Source organism: Cyphomyrmex costatus, unplaced genomic scaffold (assembly GCF_001594065.2).
Source record: "Cyphomyrmex costatus isolate MS0001 unplaced genomic scaffold, Ccosl1.0 scaffold268, whole genome shotgun sequence".
NCBI classification, from domain to species: domain Eukaryota; kingdom Metazoa; phylum Arthropoda; class Insecta; order Hymenoptera; family Formicidae; genus Cyphomyrmex; species Cyphomyrmex costatus.
Window position 1 is genome coordinate 90,389 of NW_017276778.1, and position 5,949 is coordinate 96,337.

Here is a 5,949-nt window from a genome sequence, read left to right on the forward strand (position 1 = left end):
TTGAGGCAATAGGAGTCCACCGCTGGATGTAAGGTTGCGAATAATTTTCAATATTAGTCTTCTCTTACGTACGTTTCGACTTTATTTTTTAAGTCATCTGCAGCAATATCAATTAATTATAAACGCTTTCGGAACTCATCTAAGTAAAATTAACTTCCACATCAGTTATCTAGCTGAGTGAACTAATTTCGTACTTGCTCTATGAGCCCAAATCAAACACTACATTGTAATCCAATCTAATATACATAATACCACTCTGTTACATATAATAAAACAATTTCATAATTATTATACATTTTCAATGTTGCTTGTTACAAACTCAACATGAGACATGAATTTGTAACAAGCAACATTGAAAATGTATAATAATTATGAAATTGTTTTATTATATGTAACAGAGTGGTATTATGTATATTAGATTGGATTACAATGTAGTGTTTGATTTGGGCTCATAGAGCAAGTACGAAATTAGTTCACTCAGCTAGATAACTGATGTGGAAGTTAATTTTACTTAGATGAGTTCCGAAAGCGTTTATAATTAATTGATATTGCTGCAGATGACTTAAAAAATAAAGTCGAAACGTACGTAAGAGAAGACTAATATTGAAAATTATTCGCAACCTTACATCCAGCGGTGGACTCCTATTGCCTCAAGGATATTGTGATTTTTAGAATATAAGGAGTTATTAACTTTGTTTATTGTTAATATTAACTAAAGATCATTGGAAATTATATAATTTTTACATAGATATATGTGAAATACTTACAGTTCATGCTGAACGTGAGAATCCATGTTGATGTCGAAATCGTTTGAGTAACTGATGCAGTAACGTTGTACGAACCGCTTTTAAACTGTACCCCCTCCAACGTTTTTAAAAATGCAGCGTTTGCAGATATGCAGCTGCAACATTTTTGCAAAAGACACGTACGGTGATGAAATCATCAATGTAATTCAATAATTTAAAAATGCAACGTTTGCAAATATGCAGTTGCTAAGAAAGAATTTTGCACAATACAGATTTTTAGATACGTACGGTGATGAAATCATTAATGTAATTCGATATTTAAAAATGCAACGTTCCCAAGTTCTGTTTAAGATCTTTTGCAAAAGACACGTCCGGTGATGAGAACAGTAATGTAATTTGATACAAATGCAACGTTGCCAAATTGCACATTTAATAGTTAAGAGATGCGACGGTGCCAAATAGATTGACATAAAACGTAAAGATTTAGACGTGTCATTAGTCAATCTAGCGACATGGAGCGAGATTTCATAGAGCAAGCTACCCTGCTTAGTACCAGAGAAGAGTACGCCGCATGGGAACAGCGATGCGACGAATTCATCGAATCTTTGGAAGAACAGAGTCGGATCAAACGACCACGATTATCGATCGGCAATAGACAATCCGTGATCGCGCGGCTCGAAAGTTTGAAAGATTCAGTGCGCGGACGATTCGTGCACGTGGGCGCCGGATATGGACTCCGATGGCGTGAGATCGAAACGGCGTTCGAAAGCTGTATTCTAACGGGCGCGGTGATAAACTCTAATCACATCGACCCCCACCGATTCCTCGAAGACGCGAGTGAAATTGTGCTCGAGCGTGTGCAGTGTGTTTTACAGAGATATGACTCTATAAAGATAAATACTGTGTTTAACGATGAATTCATGGCGGGTGACAAACGCGCGAACAAGAGCATCGCAACCAGGAACTATGAAATATATCGATGCACCGATCAGCGCGAGTCGTCGAGCCAATCCTAGCATCGCTCGAAGAGTTTCAAGAACGTGATAGTGGATGGGCACTATCGCGTATACTAAATTTAACGGTGAACGCGAATAAACTGAATCCTCTGCGCGCGGGATGTCGCATTAAACTCCCGGAGGAAATTAAAAATAAGAAAGCGGTGATCAACGTGCGTTCGATGGACAATGCTTGTTTCTCATGGTCGGTGGTTGCCGCTCTACATCCCGCTGAAAGTCATACGTATCGAACATCATCATATCCGCATTACTCATTGGTACTAAATCTTACGGGTATTGAATTCCCGATGACGTTGAGTCAAATTAAAAAATTTGAAAACCTCAACGACATTACCATCAACGTTTACGCCATCGAGGAAGGGATCGTACCGATACGACTCGCTGACCAAAAGAGGAGCAAGCACGTAAACCTCTTGTACGTGGAGGATGACATCGCGGGTCACTTTGTGCTGATTAATAATAATAATAATAATAACGGTAATACTAATAATTTTATTTTTTATTTTTTATTCTTCTTCCAGATGCCTACACTACTTTAGCTCGAGCTCTAAATTGGAGCTCCACAGCACGGATTGCGGGAAATTAAACGATTGCGCGATAAGGCTGCCGAGCGAGGACGACAAGTGGCTCATGTTCAAGAACCATTGCAGGAAGGAGCGCGTCCCTTTCGTGGTCTATGCCGATTTGGAGTGCGCATTGGAGAAGATGGATGAAGATCCAACATCATCCATGTATCAACAACATCGGGTTTTTAGTATAGCGTATTACATTCAATGCTCATACGACGATTCACTATCAAGCTATCGTTTTCGCCGCGATAATAATTGCAATATCATGGTTCGCGGACGAATTAAAAAATTTAGCACATAGCGTGCAATCTGTAATTTCGACTAATGTTCCCATGGATTTCTCGCCAGATGACTGGCGAAAATTCAATAGCGCCACGCACTGTCATGTGTGCGAGAAACCGTTCGCGAAAGACGATAAGCGGGCACGCGATCACTGCCATCTTACTGGACGATACAGAGGTCCCGCGCACTCAAATTGTAATTTAAATTATAAAGATTCGCGTTGCATACCCGTAGTCTTTCACAATTTAACCGGTTATGACGCTCATTTCATTATCAAAGAAATTGCAACCGCGTACAAAGGAAATATAGATTTATTACCAATAACTAAAGAAAAATATATCTCTTTTACTAAACATGTTGATGATACTATAGATGATAAAAAAAATTGTATACAATTACGTTTCATAGATTCATATAGATTTCTCGCTTCTAGTTTAGACAAATTAGCATCTTTTCTTAGCAAAGGTAAGCTGCGGGTACTGCGACGCGAATTTTCTCATTTGTCGGAAGAAAATTTTAATCTTTTAACTCGAAAAGGTGTCTTTCCGTACGAGTATATTGATTGCAGTGAAAAATTGAATCGTGCTTGCCGCCTCGCGAGTCATTCTATAGTTCATTGACAGACGACACGGTAGCCGATCCGAGAGCGATTACGCGCATGCTGTCAACGTGTGGCAGCGGTTCTCCATCCAAACGCTCGGTGAATACAGCGATCAATATCTAAAAACAGATGTATTGTTGTTGGCCGACGTCTTTAAAAATTTCCGCGACAGTTGCGTAACGAGTTACGGGCTCGACCCCGCGTAATATTACACCTTACCCGGCTTCACATGGGATGCCATGTTGAAGCATACAGGTGTAAAATTCGAATTGCTTACAGACATTGACATGGTCATGTTTGTCGAGCGCGGTATACGTGGTGGTCTGAGCCAGTGCTCAAACAGGTACGCGCGAGCCAACAACAAATACATGCCGTCGTACGATTCATCGAAACCATCATCATATTTGATGTACTATGACGTCAACAACCTCTATGGCTGGGCAATGTGTCAACCCATACGCTGACTTTCGATGGGTCGATGCCGTGCAAAAAATTTTGACTTTTCGACCATCGCGCTAGATTCACCTACGGGCTATATTCTCGAGGTAGACTTGGACTATGCGCAACATCTCTATGATACGCACACAGACCTACCATTCTGTCCGACACGAGAGAAACCACCCGGCAAGCGCGATGACAAGCTCCTATGCGATAAGCAGCGTTACGTGATTCATTATTGCAACCTGCAGTAGTGTACTCGTCACGGCCTCCGTATCGCAAAGGTTCACCGTATATTGCAATTCACGCAATCTCCATGGCTTCGCGACTATATAGAACTAAACACGAAAGGACCCCGCACAGTTTATATGGAATCTGTCCTCCGCTTAAATTGGCTGAAATTGAAGTATGTTGTTGTGCTCGACGTCCTGAACAAAAATCTCAATGGGCATGACTCTCTAAATTCAGTACTTTTCTGTCCAGAAACGTTTAAAGTGGAAATCTATGATCATGTGCTTTTTCACGAATCAAGTATATCCACATACACATATATATTTACGCGCGCGCGTGTGTGCGTGCGTGCGTGCGTGCGTGCGTGCGTACGTGTGTATGTGTTGTGTGTGTGTATCCTTGCGTACGTGTTTCATGTATTCACGCTCCTAATCTACCTTTCTTCTTCTATTACAATCTCCACTCTATCAATATTTTCTTAATTATCTCTATTTGCTGCACCTGTAGTTGTATTTAATAAACTTCCATCTGGATATTTTACATCCCTCTGATAACTAGCATATCCGAGGTATCACAAAATGCTAGCCACATGGGCGCATGTACCTAATATTTTTGCACCAGATTGACAAGTACAATAATAAACATTTATTATTTTTTGTTCAACTTCATTTTCGGGAACATATGAAATAAAAACTTAATCTTATAAGAGTGAGTTTATTTCAGATTTATTTCGAAATCGCACAAATCATCAAGTTTTTATTCATATGTTCTCGAAAATGAAGTTGAACAGAAAATAATAAATGGTTATTATTGCATTTGTCAATCTGGTGCAAGAATTATTAGGTACATGCGCCCATGTGGCTAGCATTTTGTGGTTCCTTGGATATGCACGTTATCAGAGGGATTTAAAATATCCAGATGGAAGTTTATTAAATACAACTATAGATGCAGCAAATAGAGATAATCAAGAAAATATTGATAGAGTGGAGATTGTAATAGAAGAAGAAAGGTAGATTAGGAGCATGAATACATGAAACACGTACGCAAGGATACACATACACACACACACACGCACACGCACGCACGCACGCACGCACGCACACGTAAATATATATGTGTATGTGGAGAGAGATATATACTTCATTCGTGAAAAAGCACATGATCATAGATTTCCACTTTAAACGTTTCTGGACAGAAAAGTACTGAATTTAGAGAGTCATGCCCATTGAGATTATTGTTCAGGACGTCGAGGACAACAACATACTTCAATTTCAGCCGATTTAACCGGGGGACAGATTCCATATAAACTGTGCGGGGTCCTTTAGAACATTGGCAAAGAATGATTTTGAGAAAAATTTATATAAACTTATGAATAACGCGGTATATGGCAAAACCATGGAAAATGTGCGCGATCGCGTTGATGTAAAATTATTAACCAAATGGGAAGGCAGACACGGTGCTGAAGCAATGATCGCGAAACCCAACTTTCACAGTCGTAGCGTTTTCTCGGAGAATCTGGTCGCGATAGAACTGCGTAAGCTCGACGTGAAGTTCGACAAATCGATATACGTGGGTATGTGCATTCTCGATATATCGAAAACGTGTTTGTATGAATTTCATCACGAATATATGGCACCGCTGTTTCGTGAAAAATGCAAAATTATGTACACCGATACTGATAGTTTCATATACCATGTAGAATGTGACGATGTATATGAAATATCTCAACAAAATTACCTTTTTAAAAAAAAGGAAAAAAAGGCGCCAAGTGTGTTAGCCTCACAAAATAAAATGCAATCTTTTTAAATTGCGCCAATTATGAAAGGAATATATTTTTTTGACACATATATAACATACTTTATTTCAAAAAGTAAAAGTACAAAAAACTTGGCGCTGCTAGACCTCAAAATATACAATAATAAGATGGTTATTAAATAATTCCGAATATGAAAAATAATAAGAAATTAATAGAAAAAGAAATAAGGACTCGTTATATAAAAATAAACAATATGAAGAGTCAAGGGCGATATAAAAAAAAATAATAAGGTCTCTCTCTCTCTCTCTCT